This window comes from Rutidosis leptorrhynchoides, chromosome 1, assembly GCF_046630445.1.
Source record: "Rutidosis leptorrhynchoides isolate AG116_Rl617_1_P2 chromosome 1, CSIRO_AGI_Rlap_v1, whole genome shotgun sequence".
Taxonomy (NCBI): Eukaryota; Viridiplantae; Streptophyta; class Magnoliopsida; order Asterales; family Asteraceae; genus Rutidosis; species Rutidosis leptorrhynchoides.
This window is the reverse complement of record NC_092333.1, coordinates 5,777,695-5,801,834: the sequence shown is the minus strand read 5'-3', so window position 1 is coordinate 5,801,834 and position 24,140 is coordinate 5,777,695. Positions and strand designations below refer to the sequence as shown.

At 34.5% G+C, this 24,140-nt stretch overlaps 1 long non-coding RNA gene across 2 annotated transcripts in view; it reads right to left on the bottom strand.

Annotated features, from left to right (window-relative positions):
- LOC139855574 (uncharacterized) overlaps positions 1–16,939 on the bottom strand; it is a 60,647-nt gene extending 43,708 nt beyond the window's left edge. For both annotated transcript variants that reach the window (XR_011761487.1, XR_011761489.1), the window contains exon 1: positions 16,744–16,939. This is a non-coding gene — a long non-coding RNA (uncharacterized lncRNA). The remainder of the gene's footprint in view (positions 1–16,743) is intronic.
- Positions 16,940–24,140: the final 7,201 nt, after the last annotated feature.

Genomic DNA, 24,140 nt, shown 5'->3' with positions numbered 1-24,140 from the left:
TAATAATTTTTGAATGTGGGGTAATATACCAAACTTCAAAAATATGTATATATGTTTGCAGTTTATCTTATGTACACAACAGGGTAAAACAACGCATTTTCAAAGACTGGCATTAAGTTCAGCAAAAGCAACTAATTTTGACGACAAGATGCAAAATATATGTGAAATAACAACAAGACGGAATGAACAAATGATGTGCACCATTTATCATTCAGCAAACAAACGCCAATATATTTGGAAACTTTGGTAAAAATTTAATCATTTTCACACTAATCACCCTCAATAATTTAAATTGTTACTGATTTCTTGCAAATGAGGGCATGGCAAGATCTTAAGTGTGGGAAGGGGTTAAATTCTTTCGGATTTTAAAATTTTTTACTTTATACACTTGGTTACCATTAAAAATACTAGTAAAGCAGTAGTTGTATTAGAATCTAGTGCTCTCTGATAATAAAGAACAGCCCTAGTCTTATATACTGACTACCCAATTCTAGTAAAATTTTAAAAAAAAAAAATTTTCAATTAAATGAACTCAAATTCATGTTTATACATATCTATGAACAATAAAACTAGGTTTTAACACCGAAATTATTGTTACCTCGGAAAGTACATAAATTGAGAAACAAACTAAAATGTTAAAATTCATTTAAAATGGAATAGAGGACGATAAAAAGGAAAATAAAAGCCAAGTGTGGGAAAATTTACCAAGTTATCTTAAACATATGTCACATATATCTGTAATAAATAACTGAAAATACTTTTGCTTTGGACTAAACTAAACTGTTTTACCCGATGAAAGAAAAGAAAAGATGGATCTACACAATGAATCAATTCCATCATTAAAAGGAAGTAAAGTCTTCCGAAATAGACACGCACTTCTTGATTTAGGTCATGAAGTTGTCGTCCAGACCAGCTGTAGGTTGACGAAAAATCTAGAAAAGTCATCACTAAAATCAGCAGGAAATCCACGGACCTCAGCATTAAACAGGGTTGCCAAGTGGTCAGATTTATCCTAACCATGAGAAGGATTTATCTCGTACAATGGGGGGGCACCATGCAAATTAGCTGGATAAGACTAATGAATCAGATCCCCAGAAAGGATAATCTCCTTAAAGATTAAAAATCAGCTTTTAAGACTGATATTACTCAATCCTAGAGATTGACCTTAAAGATTGAGAATTACAAACTCATGGAATTCAATGATATCTAAACTCGAGCTTGAACGAGAAAATATTTTGATCAAATTAAAACCGATTTATTTTCTGAAAACCTATTTTCAATGCGTTCATTACCATTGAACGTAAAATCCTAGGAATTCACCTGGAATTCATTAGGTCACCTGAACTAAATCGGGTGTCAACCGTAAGAACGGTGGTTGCATAGCATGGTCAAAGACAGGACCTTGTGCCAGACTGAAAAATCATAAGGGTGAGCTTTACTATTGCTCCTACCAAGGATAGTAATTGCGTCCGACACGTTATAGACCATAATTAAAAGCATGTCAGGGGACATTGCCTTAACTGTTGCTTGTTCAACGCTTTCCTTTACAACCGGACGGTAGTTTACCAAAAAGTAATATACGGGACAAGTAAACTGGACGTGTTGCTTTCCAAATACAAGGTTAGCAAGTGGGTGACACAAAACCATAAGTTTTGAGCTAAAATTTTCAAATCTGAAACCCACCAAACCCACAAAAATATTTTGCAAACACCGGTAAAGGGTTATTCTGGAAAACTTATCTAGGGTAAAAACTAGATTTAATTTTCAAAAGATCAAATGTTTTCATAAAGATCCAGTTTCCTTAATGGATCTAAATTTTTATAGTCATGTGGGACTGTAAACCATATCGTTACTACCATTGTTTATACCGCCGTAAAGAAATCACTGATGTACAAAGTGTGAAGAATAAAGAAGTGATTCTAGTATTTCAAGACGATATTGCTTGAGGACAAGCAACGCTCAAGTGTGGGAATATTTGATAATGCTAAAAACGAACATATATTTCATAGCATTATTCCTCAAGAAAGACAAGCTTTTAGTTGCAATTGTTCTATTTACAAGTGATATTCGTTTAAATAATAAAAGGTGAAGACAAAAGACAGATTCGACGAATTGAAGACGCAAACGACCAAAAAGCTCAAAAGTACAAAAGACAATCAAAGAGGTTCCAATTATTGATAAGAAACGTCTCGAAATTACAAGAGTACAAGATTCAAAACGCAAAGTACAAAATATAAAATTGTACGCAAGGACGTTCGAAAATCCGGAACCGGGACTAGAGTCAACTCTCAACGCTCGACGCAACGGACTAAAAATTACAAGTCAACTATGCACATAAATATAATATAATATTTAAATAATTCTTATAATTATTTATATATTATAATTAATAATAAAAACCGTCGGCAAGAAAGACTCCAAACCAGAGTGAGCTGTAATTGCAAACTCCGCGACTCGCGGAGTTTGAAGGCAAAAATGCTGCGAGTCACGGAGCCCCAAAATGAAAAACTGCCTATAAAGCCAACCGAATTCTGATCATTTTAATCATCTTTTTTTCTTCTTCTCCTCATACGTAATATATATATATATATATATAATTTATATTTTAATTTTAATTATAATTCTAATAATAAGGGTATGTTAGCGAATGTTGTAAGGGTGTAAGTCGAAATTCTGTCCGTGTAACGCTACGCTATTTTTAATCATTGTAAGTTATGTTCAACCTTTTTACATTAATGTCTCGTAGCTAAGTTATTATTATGCTTATTTAATCCGAAGTAATCATGATGTTGGGCTAATTACTAAAATTGGGTAATTGGGCTTTGTACCATAATTGGGGTTTGGACAAAAGAACGACACTTGTGGAAATTAGACTATGGGCTATTAATGGGTTTTATATTAACTAAACAATACCTTGTTAATTTAATATACAAACTTATAATTTGACGTATTTATATATAACCACATACGCTTGACTGGGTACGGTGGGCGGGATATCTATAAATACCAATAATTATTCATTTTACCGGATACGGAACTGGATTAATAGTTAATAAACTTGTTGAAACAGGGGTGAATTACATTCAAGGGTAATTGGTGTAATTGTTAACAAAGTAATAAAACCTTGGTTTACACGCAGTCGATAACCTGGTGTATTCATTAAACAAAGTATTAAAACCTTGTTACAATTCGAATCCCCAATTAGTTGGAATATTTAACTTCGGGAATAAGAATAATTTGACGAAGGCTTTCGCTCTTTATATTTATGACTGATGGACTATTATGGACAAATCCGTATGGACATATTAAATAATCCAGGACAAAGGACAATTAACCCATGGGCATAAAACTAAAATCAACACGTCAAACATCATGATTACGGAAGTTTAAATAAGCATAATTCTTTTATTTCATATTTAATTTCCTTTATTTTATATTTAATTGCACTTCTAATTATCGCACTTTTATTTATTGTTATTTAATCGCACTTTTAATTATCGTACTTTTTAATTATCGCAATTTTATTTTATCGCACTTTTATTGCAATTTCATTATCGTTATTTATTTTACGCTTTAAATTAAGTCTTTTATTTATTTAATATTTTACATTAGGTTTTAACTGCGACTAAAGTTTTAAAATCGACAAACCGGTCATTAAACGGTAAAAATCCCCCTTTATAATAATAATATTACTTATATATATATTTGTATTTTTATAAAAGTAAACTAATATAGCGTTAAGCTTTGTTTAAAAAGATTTCATGTGGAACGAACCGGACTTACTAAAAACTACACTACTGTACGATTAGGTACACTGCCTATAAGTGTTGTAGCAAGGTTTAAGTATATCCGTTCTCTAAATAAATAAATATCTTGTGTAAAAATGTATCGTATTTAATAGTATTTCCTGCTAAAATTAATAACTATTTTATATACACCCCGCACGACATCAATAATTAAAGATAAGAATAAATTAACACACCATAAAAATCATTTTATACAAACAAATATAAAATAAATAATTCTAAAAATAAAAAGAAAAACTAGAAAAATGACCACGCAGGGCCTCCCTGATCTTCCTGTTCTCGCTCCTGTTGCTGCCGTTGTTCCTTTAGGCGTTGTTCCTCGTAAAAAAGCCTATAGGCTTCCTGACTCGCGGCAAGGGCAGCGTTGGGATCATAAGGTGGAGGTAGAGGGTCACCGTGTTCTTGCCACTGGGGGTATGATGGAAAAGCTGAGGGAGCGTATTGTTGTGGGTTAGCTGCGTATAAATAAGCCTGATGATGCGCCCACTCTAACTGTGCTCCCTGGCCCCTCTGATCGTAGCGGATGTTTTCTAACATAGTATCCTGGGCTAGTTGGGTATGCCTAATATCCCCTATTTGCCTAGACAAACTAGTGTACTGTTCTTCTGATCTCCGTCCCCAATTATCATACGAGTTCCTTAAATCTAAACTCAATGAATTAAACGAATTTTGTAGCATATCGAAATCAGAAACACCTACGTTAGACGTACTAGCCTCATCTGGCTGTCTTCGTCTCCTCCTAGTTTCCCTAGCGGGTTCCTCATCCTCCTCCATAGGAGCGTGAGCGACTACTTCTTGCCGTCTCAAACTAATTACCCCACCCCTCACTTGTATGGCCTTAGCCGTCCTATACACGTCCAATCCTAAAGTTCTAACAGCTTGATTTACCGGTTGGATTGGAGGTTCTGATTCACTAGGGTCGAGTCCGAACCAGCTTCCTAGACACGTGATATAGTGACCCCCCGACATGTCACTCGTCCCTCGAGCACCCTTACCAAAATGGGCCAAAAAGTAAGCAACTCCATAGGGTATACTAATAAATGTATCCCTATCTCTGATCGCATCCAAGTACCAAAGGTCAATATAATTAATTTTATCTGTATTAGTAAATGACCTTTGGTTTATTGTGTTCGCTATAAACTTATGAATTATTCTGAAGCGAACATCAGTGATCTTTAGATAAGATTCCTGGCCTGGCTCATATGTATTTCTATTAGTGAAAGATCGCCAGACTAAACCAGAATCATAGTTACCTGTATATCTAGCCCCTGTAAAAATATATTCCCTAAAACCGGGAGCTATCATCTCGTCTACGGTGTAAATCCCTAATGCGGTAGTCACGTCACTTAGGGACATTGCTCTATCTACCCCACCCAGCCTAAATTGTAGAAAATTAATATCATCAATATTTTCTGGGTGTAAACTTATTCTAACGATAGAGTAGAATTCTAAACACCATTCTCTGTATACAGGGCTATTTAAACTAAACAATCTCTCAAAATCATTAAAAACCAAAGTCATTCCAAATTCATTTGTAAAACTTTGGTTTAAAATTCCCTTTATTTGCAAATCTAAATTGACTGGTGGTCCTAAAGGAGCCCAGTCCACAACGTATACTGGAGAGATGTTTCTAGTGACCAGAGAAAGTAAGTCCTTAACCTTTTGTAATCGATTAGGTACATCATCAGGAAATCTCAGGTTTGGGTGTAGATTCTGTAGTTGTTGTTCCATTTCTGGGATTACTTGTTCTTCCCCTTGCTGTTGGTTAACAGCTCTCATTCTGAATAATCCCTGCATAACATTTTAAAATAAGAGAACCGTCCCAATTGGGTATGTTAATGTTAGCAACGAATTTATTCTTGACATACAAGCTTGTTTCAACACCACATGAATCAATATCTTAACAACAAATAAAAACAAACAAAAATAAATCAAAAATTCCTAATCAAAAATCAAGTTTCAAAAACAAAAATGTGAATCACAAATGGAAATACGTAATGAGCTAAGTATATATAATCCAATTCAATCACATTGTGTATAAACCAGCTTCTAATCATCATCACAATACACACTTGATTCATGACAATTACAAAAAAAGTATCAAATTTACACTAAAAATAAAATCACAAAATCAAACAATCAAACTTATGTTCAAGGGTTCTAACTACTATCAACACAACTAAAAATATCTAATTGTAACCAAAATAACACAATTTATAGCAGCTCCTCAATTTGTATAAACCCTAATTTTTCAATAGTCAATTAAACATCAAATTTTTATGCTAATCGGGTTTATATTCATGCTTACAACATAGCCATATTAATAATTAAGCTAAATTTATCAATAACAAGCATAAAATTCGGATTAAAGCTATATAAATAATTAATGAAAAATTTGAAGAACAAGTGGTAAAATGGGTTGAGGACCCTTACCAATCTCGGCATGTTAAAAGGTAGATGAATTGGATGAGATTGAGAGTGTTTAATTGAGTTTTGGGTGTGATTTTGGTAGAATTCGGGTGTTCTTCTCGTCTTCACAGCAGCAAAAACAATAATAATAATGGGAAGGAGAAGCAGAATTCGACAGATTTGTTTTTTTGTATTTTAACCTACGCGTTTCGCGTGGGGTTACGCGTTTCGCGCAGTTTTCGATTGTACGCATTTCGTGTGGTATACCACACGGTTCGCGTAAGTATTAGCCCTTTTTTTTTCAACTTTATAAGCATTTAAATTTCAAAATATCAATTTTAAATTTATAATTGATGTAACGGAAATTTCGGTTGGTACACCTAGTCTTTATCCGTTTATAAATTTTCAATTTTAATTTATAATTTAATACTTCAAAAGTTAACGTTTTAATATTTTTCAAAAACAACTTGAAAATAAAACACTCCAATTTTTTTATTTTTTTATTTTAAAAAAAAAATTTATAAAAGAAAATTAATATTTAGAATTAAAAACAAGTACATGAAAAATAAAAATTAAATGAATTTAAAATACACACTATATTTTTTTTTATATATACTTTTAAACCAACTAATTTTCAAACTTAAAACTTTGTTTCCTATCAACTAGGTAGAGACAATCTCGGTTGTTACACCTATCATTACCCACGACAAAGGTTTATAAGTTATATATTTTTACAGTTATTGATAAAAAAGTATAATTTTAGAAGTTTTGATTTTTCTTCTGTTTTTGGTGGTTTAACATATAAAAGATATATTATGAATCCAATAATAAATTTCGTGCAATTTGAAGAACGACAATTCAGTTATTATACTTAGCATTATCGTTTTCAATGAAAACAGGTTAAACTCAAGGTTTATCAATTTTAAACGGTAGACCCTTTTTAATAACATCACAGCAAATAAATACAAACTAAAACACACCAAAACATAAACACACAAAAATTCAAAAAATACAAAAATGCACAAAAATACAAAAAATGCACAAAAATACAATTGGCGAGAAAAAGACTTAGATTGTGAAACCGCGTTGACTCGCCTCGTAGTGTAGACGCATCATTTCACCCCCCATGGCTTCGTAGGCGTAACCTCGCTGGTTTAAGAGTTTTCCTTTGAACATTTAAAAAGTCCTTCTCGGCATAAGGTTACGTACTCGAAATTAGAGTCTGTCTGGTTCTTTGGACAATTTCCATAATGAGCTGGTTTTCCACATTTTACACATTTGCCCAAATGACGCGCTCGACGTTTCTTAGCTGATTTTGATTTTCCTTTGGCATAATTTTTCTCGTTAAGTTCTTGCCTTATTTCTTTACTCGCCTGATCGCATCTTCTCTTTATATCTAACACCACATCTTTCGGTAAAATTTTATCGCACATTAAAAAGAAGTGGTTGTAGACATATTGATTGCGCATCTTGAAAATAAACAATAAATAAAAACGAAAAGAAGAAAATAAAAAGGTAGAATGGAGGGAGAAGACTAGTTCTTTAGGGTCTGCTAGGGAAAGACCAATCTAACCCCACTCTTAAAGATAAAAATAAAAATCGAGAATGGAGTTTAAAACCTTAAAGTTACCCTGAATTTACTTGTCCTTAAAGTAGAATGTGATCTCGTCTCTTTCCGTAGTATTGATTCCTTCAAGGTATAATTTGAGTCGATGACCGTTCACTTTGAAAGTTCCACCGTCTTTGCTATATAATTCTGCATATCCAGATGGAAAAACCTATTTTATTATATATGGTCCAGTCCATCGGGATCTAAGTTTACCAGGTGAAAACTTGAAACGTGATTGGAATGCTAATACTTTATCCCCTTGTTCAAATTCTTTCTTTTTTAATCGTGCATCGTGCCATTTTTTAGTTTTATCTTTGTATGTTTTAGAATTTTCATATGCTTGTAATCTTAATTCATCTAGTTCGTGAAGTTGTAAGAAACGATTTTCTCCGGCTTGCACAAGGTCAGTATTACACACTCTCAGAGCCCAATATGCCTTGTGTTCAACTTCGACAGGTAGATGACATGCTTTACCATATACAAGTCTAAAGGGTGTGGTACCGTTTGGTGTTTTATACGCAGTCCTAAAAGCCCACAACGCGTCGTCTAACTTGCGTTGCCAAATCTTAGGGTTGTTAGTAACCGTTTTCTCAAGTATGCGTTTCAAGGCACGATTCGTATTCTCCACTTGACCACTTGTTTGCGGGTGGTACGGAGTAGAGAAACGATGAGTTACGCCATACTTCTTCAACACCTTTTCAAGAAGGTTGTTGGCAAAATGTGTTCCTCGGTCGGATATGAGCGCCTTTGGGATTCCAAAGCGTGAGAAGAGATTTTTCAAGAAGTTCACCACCACCCTAGCATCATTTGTAGGCAAAGCTTTTGCTTCAGCCCACTTGGATACATAGTCAACGGCTACTAGGATGTACTTGCACTTATGGGAACTTGGAAATGGTCCCATGAAATCGATTCCCCAAATATCAAAGATTTCACAAACTTGAATGCCGGTTTGAGGCATCTCATCCTTTTTTGTGATGTTACCCGTTCGTTGGCATGCATTACAAGTTCGAACGAAATTATGGGCATCTTTAAAGATCGTGGGCCAATAAAAGCCCGAGTCAAGGATTTTTCTTGCAGTGTGGTTTGGTCCGAAATGACCGCCGGTGGGCCCTTGATGGCAATGCTCAAAAATTTGTTGAGCCTCTTGTCCGTACACACAACGGCGAATTATTTGATCTGCACCAACACGAAATAGGTCGGGGTGTTCCCAGAAATAGGATTTCAAATCCGCAAAGAATTTCTTCTTTTGTTGGTAAGAAAGTCCTTTTTGAAGAATGCCTGAAGCAAGATAGTTTGCAAAATGAGCAAACCATGGGATTTCAGATTCCTTGTCAACCCTCATTAGAGATTCGTCCGGAAATGTGTCCTTGATGATTGTATCATCGAGTTTATCTAATTCAGGGTTTTCAAGTCGGGATAAATGGTCGGCAGCTAGATTCTCGGCTCCTTTCTTGTCACGTATCTCAATGTCAAATTCTTGAAGTAAAAGAACCCAACGTATGAGACGATGCTTTGCATCTAGTTTCGAGAATAAGTACCTAAGTGCCGAATGGTCCGTGTAAACAATGGTCTTGGACAACACCAAATATGACCGAAATTTATCAAACGCATAAACAACCGCTAGGAGCTCCTTTTCCGTGGTGGTATAATTAATTTGAGCCCCCGTTAGCGTTTTGCTTGCATAATAAATTGGAAGAAAATGATTATCGGGTCGTTGTCCTAAGACAGCACCTAAGGCATAGTCGCTTGCGTCACACATTAGCTCAAATGGCATACTCCAATCCGGAGATACGATAATGGGAGCTTGTGTGAGTTTTGACTTTAGAATCGAGAATGCATTTTCGCAATTAGAATCAAAGTCAAATGGAGCATCCTTTTCAAGAAGCTTGGTCAATGGGCGGGCGATTTTAGAAAAATCTTTGATAAATCGCCTATAGAATCCCGCGTGACCAAGAAAGCTTCTAATGGCCTTAACATTCGACGGTTTAGGTAGCTTAGATATAACTTCAATTTTAGCTTTATCTACCTCTATTCCCGCACGAGATATTTTGTGACCAAGTACAATGCCCTCCTTTACCATGAAGTGGCATTTTTCCCTATTTAGGACCAAATTTGCTTTCTCACATCGGATAAGCATACGTTCAAGGTTAAAAAGACACGATTCAAAGGAATCTGCAAAAACGGAAAAGTCATCCACGAAGACTTCCATACAATCCTCTACCATATCATCGAAAATTGCCATAATGCACCTTTGAAAGGTTCCGGGTGCATTGCATAAACCAAACGGCATGCGGCGATAGGCAAAGGTACCAAAAGGACAAGTGAATGTGGTCTTTTCTTGGTCGTTGGGATCAATTGGAATTTGGAAGTAACCGGAGAAACCATCTAGAAAGCAATAATATTCTTTCCCCGCTAATCGTTCAATCATTTGATCAATAAAAGGTAACGGAAAATGATCCTTTCTTGTGGCATCATTGAGACGTCTGTAATCAATACTGACTCTCCAGCCGGTAACCGTTCTAGTTGGAACGAGTTCGTCCTTTTCATTTAGAATAACGGTTGTACCCCCCTTTTTGGGTACTACTTGTACTGGACTAACCCAAGGACAATCGGAGATGGGATAGATTAACCCGGCGTCAAGAAGATTGACTACCTCCTTTTTAACAACCTCTTTCATGTTGGGATTTAGCCTGCGTTGTCTTTGTACTACTGGTTTGAAGTCATTCTCAAGGAGAATTTTATGTGTACAATAAGACGGGTTTATCCCTGGAATGTCGATTGTTTTCCAGGCTATAGCCTTTTTATGGGTTTTTAAAACAGAGATTAACCTATCCTTCTCGTTACCGGAAAGATGTGAAGCAATAATTACCAGTAATTGAGATGTACCTTCGAGATAAGCATACTCCAAGTGTTTGGGTAGCTCTTTAAGCTCTAGTACGGGTGGTTCTTTCAAGGAATTCTTTATACGGAATCTATCTTCATTCTTGATTTCCTCAAACGATTCCTCTTCCTTGGGAATTTCTTCTTTGATGGTCTCGTCATCCGTGATCACCTTCATCAACTCATCAAAATCTTTATCAATATTGAAGTATTCATTCTCACTTACCGGGGCTAACCCCGGGATATCAATTTCCAGTAGCTCCTGCAATTCATTCTCGACACAAAGATCTATAACATCAATTTGAAAACAAGAGTCATCGGTGGAAGTGGGTCTTTTCATGGCTTTGTCAATGTGACAAATTATTCTCTCGTTTCCCACACCTAGACTCAATTGTTCTTTTTGGACATTAATGATAGCATCTGCAGTGTTAAGGAAAGGACGTCCTAAAATGATAGGAACTTTTGTGTCCTCTTGCATTTCTAGAATAACAAAGTCGAAGGGAAAGATAAGTGAGCCAACTTTTACAAGAATATCCTCGGCTATACCTATGGGAGTATCAAATGATTGGTTTGCTAATCGAATACCCATCCGGGTTAGTTTTAAGTCTCCTAAGTCAAGTTTTAAATATAACGAGTAAGGCATTAGGTTAACATTTGCACCTAGGTCGGCTAGTGCATCGTACACTACCGAATCACCCATCATACATGGAATGATAAAACTACTCGGGTCTCCCAATTTTGAAGGTACATTTTGTTTCTTCAAGATGGCCGAACACTCCTCATGGAGGAATGTGGCAGAAACGTCGTGGTATTTACCCTTCGAAGATATGAGATCTTTCAAAAACTTCCCGTAATTGGGCATATCCCTAAGAACCTCTGCGAGTGGCATGTTAATGCTAATTTGCTTGATCATGTCCGCAAATTTCTGATATCGACTCGCGAGTCTATCTTTCTTCAATGCTTTTGGGTATGGAATAGGTTCCTTATACACCTTTATTGGTGGTTCTTCACTTTTCTTCGATATGACCTCTGGTGGATCATCTTTTTCTTGTTCGTTGTCAACTTGCTCATTTTTATCAACCGGTACTTGTAAAATAGAAGGAGATAAAGGAACTTCCGGGGACTTTAGAGTCTCCGGGTTAATAGTTAAACCACTTCTAGTAGTTATAGCATTTACATGCTCATTTCTTGTTTGGTTGTTGTTGGGATTCACTTGAGTATTTGAGGGGAGAGTACCTGGTGGTCTCTCTGATAGTAACTGTGAGATCCTTCCAACATCTCTTTCTAAATTCTGAATTTTGGCTTATTGATTTCGAATTTGCTGAGTTTGGAGCTCTGCATTTTGCTCGTGCTTAACCATAAAATCTCTCAAGAGATCTTCTAAACCAGATTTCTTCTCGGGTTGTGGTTGTATGAGTGCTTGTGGTTGTGGTTGATTGTGTTGGAAATTATTTTGATAAATTCGTTGAGGTTGATTTCGGTTATTTAAGTGATTGTAACCTGGTGGTGCATTTCTTTGATTTTGATTTGGAAAATTCCGGTTATTTTGGTAACCTGGATTTCCTCCTTGATAGTTATTATTATTTGAACCTGAAGGTCCTCCTATTTGATAGCTGTTTATAGGAGGATATTTTCGGTTGTTTGCTTCTATTGCTGGAAAATCATTGAAATTCATTTCACCTTTTCGCAAGTAACCTAAGAAATTTGCTTGCTCTTCCATTGTACTTTGATCACAATCTCTAGTAAGATGGGGACCTTGGCACAGTTCACACCCTACTCTGATAGCGTGCATTTCTTTGGTTACCTTCTCAATTTGCCTTACTTGATTTGCTATTTGGACTTTTAAAGAAGCAATTTCATCATTACTTTCGATACTAGCAATCTTTGATGATCTAGGGAATTCCATCTCTTGATGCCAATTATGGGAATGGGCTGCTATATCGGCAATGATTGTGTGAGCGTCTTTAGGTATTTTCTTCATGATCGAACCTCCGACTGCAACATCTATATCTTTTCTAGTTGCCACATTGACTCCTTTATAGAATATTTGGACCTTTTGGAATGTATTCAACCCGTGTTGAGGACATACCCTAAGCATTTTGTTGAATCGGGTCCAAGCTTCATAAAGAGTTTCATTAGGCTTTTGCATAAAGTGGTTTATATCACTTTGCAATTTTGCTGCTTTTGAAGCAGGAAAGAATTCTGACAAAAACTTATCCATCATATCATTCCAGTCTTCAATATAACCTTCTGGTAATGAGTCTAGCCAATCTCTTGCATCATCCTTTAAGGACCATGGAAAGATTTTTTAAACATGCAATTTCATCGGTGACATCTTTGATTTTGAAAAGCTTGCAAATGCTTACAAACTTATGAAGATGCTCGTTAGCATCCTCATTTGGGGCTCCACCGAATTGACATGTATTAGTCACCGTGTGGAGAAATTGACCTTTTATTTCAAAACCGTCAGTCATAGTGGGTTGAATAATTGCGTGGCCTTGACCTGTTCTTGTTGCCTTCATTAATGCTTCCATCGTTTGATTTTTAGCCGCCATCTATTCTTCTTCTTTAATAAATGGCTCTATGATTGGTTGGATAACTGGTTCAGAGTCAGATTCTAAGGAAAGTGATTGTAAATTCTCAGCAAGAGATTCTACTTCTTGAGCTCTTAAGCGTTCGTGGAATTCCCTTTCGGGTTCAGGATATGAAGGAGTTAATTCAGTGTTGGAGGAACGTAAGTTCATGCATTAATTTCTATTATGAGATCATAACACCAAAAGCTTTTCTAGTGTTACTTACTTGTTTCTTTTTTAGTGTTTTTCTGTGTTTTAAAATTACTAGTACTTCCTGCTTCTTTTTGTTGTTTTTGTCCTTTATTAATTCTTTGCGGTTCCGGATTAAGTTTAACGAGTTTAGGATTTTCTGAAAGGATCATACAATTGGGAAATTGTACAAAGAACTAAAGGATTTATTCATAAACTTTGAACTTTCTTGGAAATGAATTTCCTCGAGAGGATCGAATAACATAAAAACAATGATAAAAACCCTTAAACAAACAGATTTTCCTTCTGATTTTGCCCACGTTTCGAATAGCCAAAAGATGCAGCAGAGGGGCAGGATCCTTCTATTGACCAATAAAATTGGTGATCCAACAACCCGGTCCACGTACAAATCCAACTACTACTACGAATCAGAAAAATTATCTATTTATTTAACTGCCAACTCCCCGGCAGCGGCGCCAAAAAGTTGATGGTTCGAAACCCAACCTTTATTTATGAACGGATTTGAGTTGTTTTGTTACACGAATTGATTTATTGTATATATGGTGTTTTAATGAATTCAGGTTGATTTCACACATATATAGGCAACTAGTCCTATTCGTGTAGTTTAGTTTGTAGGTAAATCCGATTCGTTCCACAGGGAGATGGAGTGTTTAATGGTTTTTAATAATCTTTGAAGTCAAACTTATTTAAAGGGGGTTTTGGATTAGGAATTTATAATATAACAATAATGGAAAATAACTTAACTAATTTACTTCAAAAATAAAATTACAAGATTACAAGATTACAATTATTAACTAAAAAGTGAATTAAATGAAATTATACTAATTATGATGTAACAATTTTATTACTAAATGGTAATTAGTAAAATAATAACTTTTAATAAAACTATATGATTAGAATTTTGTTTTGAGCAATTATAATATAAATTTATTTAAATTAACTAAATGACATGTTTTAATGAAATTAATACAATTTAATAGGAATTATAATAATTAACTAATTATAAACTAATTACTAATTATAAAGTATTATTTTTAACACTGATTAGTAGGATTAAAACATGTATTAAATAATTTATAATAACTAATACAAATTATATATTAATTACTTAAGTATAATAATAAAATAATTAAAACCCTAGATTTTAACCTAGTTCGTACAGTACCCGTATTATACTTACGCGTTTCGCGTAGTATAATACGCGTTTCGCGTATGGTTTAATATGTACGCGTATCGTGTAGAGATATACGCGATCCGCGTATGTTATAATCCAGGTGACAAAACAGTGACGAATAAACTGGAATATAATGTTGTGTAATATTTTTTTTATTTTACTTTTAACTTTACTGAATAAATGAACGTAAATAATAATAATAATGATTTATAAAATAAAAGGGAGTGTTTACTTAAATGTGTCACCTCTAGGTCCATGGATTGTTTTAAGTTTAAGCTCGTATTAAAATGTTTAGTATAAAACTTATATTTTCCTTTCGAAAAAATAATAAGTTTTGACTAACTAAATTAAATCTAATTTTCATTGGATTATATTTAGATAGTTACTACTCCTTAAGTATTTAAATTGAGACCCAACCCAGTTTTGACCTTCGCCAAAACCCAAATCATAACGGTTTCCCTTTTTACAATTTCACTATTATATGACTAGTGATATTACCCAAACCACCGAACCTTACTTTTTAATTTAGTGTTAGTAAATTAGTTATAAGTTCGTCTAGATCACTTTTAATGTTGAAGCTTAATTTATATAAATAAAAACAACTTTCGTTATTTTAATCTAACAAATTAAGTGACAAGGGTTAAATATCCAAATACATAATAATGGTTCTTTTAATTAGGCTCAATATTAAAAATACTAAAGTTACATTTTAATTTTTACAAATGATAACAATCCATTTCACTAGGGGCTCTACATCTAAGCAAACACTAAGGAAATTAGCTACTCATTATACTAGGGTAAACATAAAAATATAAATATGCAAACATAACAATAACTATAAAAACTAATAACAATAATTTTTAACAGAATATACTTACTAAAAATTCTTCACTTTCATTAACTTCAATGGTAGAAAAATTACAATAATAACACCCATTTTGCGCGTACAATAATACCTTAATCACGAACAATACACCCTTAATATTTGAAACTATCCTAACTCTTCAAACTTGAAAATTAATTTGGTACAGAATACTTAAAAATAAATGATAGTAATTAATAATTTTTTGTGTGTGTAGTCTCCTTGAAAATGTATGTGTGTACTCCTTCTCTATTTTTCTCTGCCTTCTTTTTGTAAGAGTACTCCGTATTATAACATGTGTAGTAGGTCAAAAGTTGATGTCCTTGCTGTACCACTTGAAAAAGAATGAATATTAAAACATAAAAGTAACCGTCCCATTTGCTGTTGAATCTGGATCTGGACTGGATATTACGCGTTTCGCGTAGGAGTCCACACGATCCGCGTAAGAGTTAAATACTACGCGTTTCGCGTAGGTTGCCACACGATTCGCGTAAGAACAGCCGACAGTTTTCTTTGTTTTTATTTTATGTTTTGTTCTCTTTTGATCCCGCGTTGACGTTTATCGATTTGGAACTTTTCATTTGAACTTTTATTCTTTGCTCATCTTGAACTTGTATTCGGGTAATGTTATCTCGACATATATTTGGTTTAAATCCATCGTTTATCGTCTTTTCTTCAAACTTCGAGCTCGTATTATCTTTTGTCGTTTTCTCGTGATTTATACATTTGAATGTCTTAGTAAACAGTAAAAACCTATGAAATATAAATGATATTGCGTCGAATAATATGCATGTTTAAAGCAATATCAACAATCCAGTATACTTCTAAATACATATACATAATCCAGTTAACGTATATGTAAAAATTCATTATATTCATATATTCAGACCTCTAAATACAGTATCCAGTATACATATGTAAATACATAGTTCATTTATACGATATGTAAAAAATATTCATATTCATACCTCAATTAAGGTTAAATTGAGTAGCAAAAAATAGCAGTTCAAAACCTCTCAATTTAATAGCCAAAAACAGAGCGTAAAAAAAATATCAGATTTCGATTCAGATTTGGATTCAATTGAATATATTACGATTAAAATTAATCGGCATAAATAGCAGAACAAAAAATTCCAGATTACCATTCAATTCATTATGTGTAGACCATCGTAAAATCCCAAATTAGGATACTGAGTTATTAATCGATCAATAAAGAATACCTTGTTCATTATTGTTCAACCCGCAAATTCGAATCAAACTTAGCATCGGCGAAATAGATGAAGTGACATATGCGATCAATTTATTGATGAATTAACCTTGCCAAATCGTCGATTAGGCGAAAGAAAAAGCGCATAACCCTAATTTTGAGTTTGTGTGTGTAATAATGAATGGGTGTTTGTGCTGCAGAACTCTTGCCCGTGTCTGTTTATTGAAGGGTATTTAGGGAAAAGTGGGTATTGAAAATAGTTATAAGGTTATAATTAGATCCAATGGTGATGAAGTAAGGGTAATGGTTGTCTTTTTTAGGATTCAATGGTGTAGATTAGAAATTGATGTTTTAATATAACTCAATAAATCTTTTCTTTTAATGTATAGTATTGATTAAAATTAAAATTAAAATAAATAAAATGAAGTTAGGAGGCTCGAAAATCACCGCTTTTGAATTAGACCGTTGCACCGCGTTAAAGTAACGCAATGCAAACCTATAAATAAGCATACTACTCTATCCCATTTTTCATTACTCTGTCTCTCTTCTTTTAACCCATGGCTTTCTAATAGACTGACTATGGGTGTTCTTTCTTTCTCTTATATCAGGGTTTTTTCTTTTGATCATCTTACGAATCAGGGCATTGTCTTTTTAAATCGTTCGAAGTTCTAATTAATTTCATCTCATGCTCTCATATTCGTAAATTTTGCCTATTTCGTTTGATTTTGTTGATTTCATTAACTTTAGGGTTTTGTCTGTTTTTTCTTTAATTTTCGAAATTAGGATTTTCTTCTGATTTTTTTTTTTTTCAGTTTCTTTAAAACTAGGGTTTCTCTCATGATGTTGTTACATTACTATGAAAATGGGTATTTTCTTCCGATGGTGTTATACTACTCAGAAGCAAGGTATTTTCATCTGATTTGTCTTAAATTTAAATAATTTCTTCTTTTTTGATATGATTTTGTTGTGTTCTTTGAAATTAGGGGTTTATCTGTTTTTTCTTTTGTTTAATCTTTCGCAATCAGGATTACGTTTGATTCTTTTCAGTTTTATTAAAACTACTAGGGTTTTTCTTCTAATGTTGTTACATTACTCAGAAAAAAGGTCTGATGATGGTGTCTAAAATTTCAATAATCAGTTCTTTTTATTACGATTGTTTTGTATTTTGTATTATTTATAATTAGGGTTTTCTTTTTGTTTCATAATTTTAATTTTAGTACATTCTGTGGAACTAGGGTTCTGCAAGAAACATTTAATGATGGCATGATTAATGAATCCGTTGATGGTTTATCCTGTTTGGAGATATGATTTTTAAAGGACTCAAAAATACAGGTTCACATCAGTGAAAAAAATGCATGGTTATGCCTCGCCATTTGGCATGTTTCATGTTAAAGGTATTATTCTATCCTCAGATTGTTGACTAGTTTGTGATAATTTAAGTGTTTATAAGTTTGTTCCTTATTCTTCATATTGTAAGCCACATTACTGAAGTAATGGTGTTTGTTTGATGATGAAGAGATTGTCTAGGTTAACAGATAAGCCACATAGGGCTAGCGATATGAAGGTAACCTATCAACCACGATGTTGCCCATTTAAGTTAACTATGTTTACTTTTAAAATTGTTGTAATTAATGGTGTATCTTTTACAGTTAAGTTATAACAGGTATTGCAGTTTGTAGATTCAAAAGTATTAAAAAATGTTAAACAGATTACCTGGGTCAAAGTTTTCACATCGTACAGATATATTTTGCATCAATTCTAATCATTCTTGCTGCTGCAATTTACAGGTTATCATTAATATTTACTGCTTTAATTAGTACCAACTGCTTGTATTGTTATACAATATTCTTATTTGGGTTGTATTGCTACTGTTTAGATAGTGGAGCAGTATACCAGGAATCTAGGGATATGTGTGATCAGTCTTGCTTAAAGGTATCTTTATTTACTTTATTTATTATTTGACTCGGTTAAGGTTTTGCTATCCGATCTTGTCCTGATACATACGGCTTTGAACCATATATAGCTAGATGAGTCTGCGTAAAATCGTTTATTTTGAAATACTTTCAGGTGACAAATGTGGTGAATGAGGCGAATTCCCATAGCTATTAGTTTTCTAAATAAACGGGGATAGTCATTGTATATTTAAGGTGTCTCGTCGGTTGTTAACATTCTCCTTTGCTGTCTCCCTAAAAATCATAGTAATATAAAGAAAACTAATATAAATATTTGACTTCCGATGTTGTACAATATTTGGACCTATTAAGCATTGCCCTGTAGTGTCGTTCTTATGAGATGGCCCATGTCAAGGTATTCTATCCTCAGACTGTTGACTAGTTTGTGTTTCGGTTATTAATAAGTTTTTTTTTTTTTTTTTTTTTGGCAAAAGGAATATAATAAATTTGAACAACATACAAGGGCTGGATCTGCCCAGGCCCTAAACAGGAAAACAACCCAACAATACAAACAACCAAATACAAATACAACCCAAAAAACAAAAACCAAAACAACCTATTTCAAATGAAAATGATCGTTGTTCCAGTCCAAACTCCAAACTCTAGCCACCATTCTGGTATGATCCGAATCTTTGACCTTTAAAGTCAATAATATCATCTGAATAAATCCCTCAATAGCAGTACAGAGCACATCTGCAGACCTTTTTTGATTCCTAAATAATCTGCAACTCCTCTCATTCCATACAAAATAAACACAAGCAGCAAGCATAATTCGATTCACAGTGCACCAAATTTTATTGCTGTATGGGTATTTAGCCAAACACTCCACAATACCATTAAGCTGATTAGGGAGACCTTTGAAAATCAATTTCCTTTTCATACCCACCCAGATACTCATGCTGTATTCACACTCAAAAAACAGATGTTTGATAGAATCATTAACTTTGTCACACAATGAGCACTTAAACACAGAACCAGGCATCCATACCTGCATTCTATCCTGAGTAGAGTGTTAGGATATTAGGACCCAAACAACGCTAGTAATTCTACAAGACTACTAGCCGAGTAGTGATTCTATCAAGATCACTCAAACCCACTTAATGAACGAAAGATAATAAATGAGAAAATGTAAGAACGACACAAGATATAACGTGGTTATATGCAATCGGTGTGATTGCTTTAGTCCACGGACCAACTAGAGAGTGTTTATTACTGAGAATCGGTATTTGGTATGTTACAATTGCATACAATGAGTTCTATATATAGGAGAAAACAAGAACACCATGACAACTAGCTAGGAATCTTCATCATGACAAGTAATCATCTTGTTTACCAACTAGCCATGCTTTCCACCTTGTAATGGCATGATCACAGCCCTAATTTTAGGTGTAAAGTGATTAACTTTGCACCTAAAGTGAAAGGAGGCCAAAGCATGCTCGGATGTAAAGGTTGCAACTTGCCAACTTGCTGCCAGACACCAGATGCGCCGCATCTGATGTGTGATGCGCCGCATCACTTGCTTTTCACGTTCCAGATTCATGTACCAGCACTCGATGCGCCGCATCGAGATGGTGATGCGCCGCATCTGACCCCTGATGCGCCATATCAGCTCAATGCTCCGCATCAATAACTCTCGGACTATTTTGCTCTATGAATGCGCCGCATCCATGTCAAGATGCGCCGCATTTGACTGCTTCACGCTTCCCGAAATCTGCAAAATCCGTGCAAGTGTTGGAACAGTTTTTTTTTCTCGTTTTGTATAAATGTCTCCATAATCTAACAAATCTCCCACTTGGAGACTTTGAACAAAACTCCAATCATATCAATGAATTAACCAAGAACATTAAACCACCTTCGATTACCGCCAAATACCATTTGGGACACGCACGCTCAACACATTCTTCGGATGAGTAGACTTTCGATAAAAGGTCTTCAATACTACTTGTTAAACTTGTAACACCATTCACATCTCTAGCTGGGGTCTTCTCTCATCAATTCATGAGAAGACCAATTGTGGTAATGCAAAACCTCAATTGGTCTTCTTAGGTTTATGACCTTGATTGAATATGTAAACTTTTTGATAATTTAGCTTCCTTAGGTTTATGACTTACAGAAACTACTTCATGTAAATAACATGTTTTATACCATACAATCTTGGATCTTTCTTAACCTTGATCATTGACTTTCTGACATGAATTGTACTTCATTTGCATTTTTATTGTGATAAGTTTTAAAATCCTAAAAACTACAAAAAGATTTTTCAGTGTGTTGATATTTATTTTGAAAAATACAAAAACATTTTAATTGATTGTATGATTATGTGTGCATTTGCGTGTTTTATTGTATCTGCATATAGATTACTTTATGTATCTTAGTTGTTGCATGCATGCATTCATATTATGCAAAACAAAAAGATTTTTGGTATGTTTTTGCATAAATTTTAGAAAATTCAAAAATATTTTCGGTCTTATTTATTTTCTGGTTACTCATGTGAGATGAAACTGACGTGTCAGACTGAAGTTAAGTTTTGTTGAAAAGCAATAAGTGTTTTTGCTGTTTGAAAATTCAAGAGTTTTGAACGTTTACAACAATGTGATTTGAATTTTGAATGTATGTGAAAAATGTTGAGTCAAAATGGTTAAACCTGTGTTTGTTTGAACTGTATGTTTGTATGACCAACATTTTGTCAAAGTTGATATACGTACGAGCCATGTTAACTGAAAGAAGAAGTTAAAGTTGGAGCTTCGGGAGTTCTGATGAACATGAAGGAATGGCGTACGTGATAGAAAGGAATAAAGCTGCTTAATTAATAGTCTCGATGATTATAATGTTAAGAAGCTTTTGAAGAAAATAGAAGTTATTGCGGGATAATCAGAAGCGTCTGATTATTTATGGGCCAAACATTGTCAAATCTTAAGACTCCGCTGCTTCTAAGAAGATTTGAAGAGATTGAAGAACCTGAAGTCACAACAGTCATAAGTTAGGGTTAATCTAATGACTGTCGAGCTTTGAAGATTGCTGAGTATAAGTCTCCGAGTATCAAAAGAGATTTTACTTAAAGGTTCAACAAATTGTATTTCTTGATAATTGTATCGACTTGCAATTGTCACTGGAATATGATAAGGATAAAGATGAAGAGAGAAGACGAGTAGAGAAAATATGTGCCATATAAGGGAGTTTATTGGTGCATAAGGGAATTCAAGTAAATCAGAATGTAATGCCACATCCTAGGGGGAGTATGTTGATCCTCAATGGAGTTTGGTGGTGTTTATGTCCGAGTTAAGAAGAAATGTTGATAGAACTAGGTCTTAGGGGGAGTTTGTTGGTGCATATAAATCCCCAGTTCTTATCAACCGAGGCAAACATGACTGTCGACCGATTGTCATATCAATCGACCGATGTTGGAGACAGTCGACCGACTGTCTCCCTGAGAATATAAATACGGGTTGCCTTGTTCATTTGAGAAGTTGATTGTTCCACACCCCGTCACTGCTGCCGGTCGTTTTCCTCCCGTCCCAAAAACCCACACAAGTCGAATCTAGACTCTAGGCATCGATCTAATCCGGTCCAAAAGGATCCGGTTCGACCCATTCGATCCCGAACGTCAACGATTCACGAAAATCTTCGATCCCAAGATCCATCGAGCTCCAACAGTATTGAGAAAGACTTGAACTCTGTCGGCAGATTATCGATCCAGAGGCAAGAAGTAAAAATTGAAGACATGGTAAGACGAGCAATAGTTTGAATATGCAAAGCAGATTATCGATCCTATCCGCCAGGCTGCCCAAGTAAGTTTACTATGCTTTATTTTGATACTCATATTAAAATTAAATTTTGTGGAGCGGTATATCCAGGGATCCAGGGATTCAATTGATCAGTCGTGCCCTAACTAAAATTGTTTCTTAATTTCTTACCAGTCTCAGTATGAGGCTCTGCTATCCGAGCTCGACCCTATATGTACCTACCGGACAGTTGGACCATATAGCTAGACGAGTCTACATAAAATTTGTCTATGTCAAGAGTATTTTGAAATAATCAGAGGTGACAAATCTGGCTAATGAGTCGAGTTTAGTAACTAGCCGAAGCTAATAGTTTCCTAAATAAAGCTGATGCTCATTGTCTTATTGAGTTTTTTTAATCACATCTTAAGTCTTCATTTTTTATCTTTAAATAAACTAAAGTTTCAAGAATAAGAATACAAATTTGGACTTCAGCTGTACAAATTTGGTCCGATAATATTTAGCGGACTGTCGATAATTGATCAAGAGGGAAAATGCCACAAAATATAGATATGCCTCAGCCATTTTGGAAGCCTTCCCAAGTCTGTACCTTCACTTTTTTCAACATTGTATTAAGCATTGCCCTGTAGTGCCTGCTTTTAGGTCACCTTTGGTTGATATAATTTCTTCGAACTATGCATACACGATATACTCTCAGTCAGTGTGAAGTTTCTTTAGCTATTGTTTCAGTTATATCTAAAGACACTTTTCCTCCATATTTTGCATATCCTCTATTCAATCTTGAAAGCATTAAAGGGTCCACTAGACATGGATGCATATAACTTGAATAGTTTCTTGGGAATGTGCCAGGTTTGAAGTTCATAACTTAGTTTTTAAATGTCTATGGATGAATTGCATGCACATGACGAGCTGTTTACGCCAATACCCTACCCCCTTTACTCAAGAACCGACTCATTGCCGGCACCGTTTTTTTTAGTCTTCCCACTGTGTAATTTTGAAAAATCTTTAATTTATTGAATCTGAGCTTAAAATCTATTAATTGGGCATATTGGTAATCGATTTTAAGTTGCCTTTTTGGCTACAGGAATCTAGAGAGGGTTAATTCAGCTGAAAAGCTTTAACGGTGAGTTTTTGTATTTTGAACTTTCTCGCTATATTACTTATTAATAAATTTGGGGGTGATCTTTATTGTTAAATAATTTTGAAAATAGGAATTGGAACAAGTGAATGGGACTAATGAGTTTTTGTCATCAAAGTTCTCCACGAAGCATATTGGGGAGGCTTGCATGATCCTCTACATATTAGGATTATTCGTGAGAATAGAGGAATTTCTATCTCGAAGTCTCTTTACATTGAGAAAATGTTAAAGAAATTCAGTTGTCCTAATAGTACACAAGAGTGTTCCCATGTCAAGGTATTCTATCCTCAGACTGTTGACTAGTTTGTGTTTTGGTTATTAATAAGTTTTTTTTTTTTTTTTTTTTTGGCAAAAGGAATATAATAAATTTGAACAACATACAAGGGCTGGATCTGCCCAGGCCCTAAACAGGAAAACAACCCAACAATACAAACAGCCAAATACAAATACAACCCAAAAAACAAAAACCAAAACAACCTATTTCAAATGAAAATGATCGTTGTTCCAGTCCAAACTCCAAACTCTAGCCACCATTCTGGTATGATCCGAATCTTTGACCTTTAAAGTCAATAATATCATC